At 38.5% G+C, this 1,643-nt stretch overlaps 1 pseudogene across 1 annotated transcript; it reads left to right on the plus strand.

The window, feature by feature from the left end:
* The first annotated feature begins 6 nt into the window (after window positions 1-6).
* Window positions 7-671, plus strand: LOC101566631 (annotated as a pseudogene). The gene has a single exon (XR_001117024.2). The product of XR_001117024.2 is annotated as an ADP-ribosylation factor-like protein 5A pseudogene (transcript).
* Window positions 672-1,643: the final 972 nt, after the last annotated feature.

Genomic DNA, 1,643 nt, shown 5'->3' on the forward strand with positions numbered 1-1,643 from the left:
GTGGCTGGAAGGGCTTCGCTGCCCGAGAATGGGAATTCTCTTCACCAGGATATGGAGACTGTTCAATCACCAGGAACACAAAGTTATCATTGTTGGATTGGATAATGCAGGGAAAACTACCATCCTTTACCAGTTTTCTATGAATGAAGTTGTACATACATCCCCTACAATAGGAAGTAATGTAGAAGAGATAGTGATTAATAATACATGTTTCCTGATGTGGGATATCGGTGGCCAAGAATCTCTTCGCTCATCCTGGAATACTTACTATACTAATACAGAGTTTGTAATAGTTGTTGTGGACAGTACAGACAGAGAGAGGATTTCTGTAACTAGAGAAGAACTCTACAAAATGCTGGCTCATGAGGACTTAAGAAAAGCAGGACTGCTGATTTTTGCTAATAAACAAGATGTTAAAGAATGCATGACTGTAGCAGAAATCTCCCAGTTCTTGAAGCTTACTTCTATTAAAGATCACCAGTGGCATATCCAGGCATGCTGTGCTCCTACTGGAGAAGGATTATGCCAAGGGCTTGAGTGGATGATGTCACGGCTGAAGATTAGATGATCTCTGCTGACCTCTTCTCATGGACTTATATAAACAGAGTGCTGGACTTTACCTGAAAGCTGCAAAAATCAATGGTTTAGATATATTTATAATAAACTGACTTAAATTTAAAAAAAAATAATAGTATTGGGTCTTGCACTTGACTGACAATGTCAGAAATTGTTGACCTGATTCCCCTACAGCTCAACATAACAGCATGGCTTACTTCTTATATTTCGTTTTTATACTTTTCTGGTGGATGGTTAAGACCAAGGTAAAGCAGGACCTATGCAACAAGAGTTGTAGCTTTTGGGTCTGATAAGGTCAGTCAAATTCCCTCAGGATTTATCCTGAGATCCTGTACCTCAGATTGTAGAACCTTTGTCAGTGTCAGCCATGTGGATGGGACACAGCCATTGCTTGGCCAATGTGCACTCTGTGAAATACCGAGAGAAAGTTTTCTCTCCATGTGACTCTCCTTAGGCACACTCTACATCATTGATCACTTTCCTCTTTGGCCCCATAATACCTTGATCAGAAAACTTGGGACACTGCTGACTTACATGACGTTACAGTACAAGTTCTCATATGTCCTGAGTCTTAATTGACTTTAGAAGACTAGAGCCAAAATGTTGGCTTTCCTTGCAGCCCTCCTTTTTCTCTAATTCTGGTCTACAAACTTAGGTTGTTAATCATCCAAAGACAAGCTTATTGTTATTACCATACAACTTAGGCTGTTAAGTTTAACCTAACTATCTGTCTGCACATGAAACATCTTAGGCATAATATGGAACAGGTATTTTTCCTCAAGTATTGAATGTTGAACTTTAAGTCCCTACAGAATATGATAAAAAAAAACATTTAAAAATTAGAATATATTTTTAAAATAGGCATAAAGAATTACATACTTCTTATGTATACACATAAGTCCAAAAATCTCACCATATAAAACCTTGAAGCAGGACAGTCCCACAATATTCCTTTTCCTATCTCTTGCTTTCATTCACCACTCCCTTCTTTTTGAACAACCATCTACCTGAGAGACATCATAGCAGCAAATGTCGTGTCATTACAAGCAGCCCATATTCAGAAGACC

Source organism: Octodon degus, unplaced genomic scaffold, assembly GCF_000260255.1.
Source record: "Octodon degus isolate 3935 unplaced genomic scaffold, OctDeg1.0 scaffold00020, whole genome shotgun sequence".
Lineage (NCBI taxonomy): Eukaryota > Metazoa > Chordata > Mammalia > Rodentia > Octodontidae > Octodon > Octodon degus.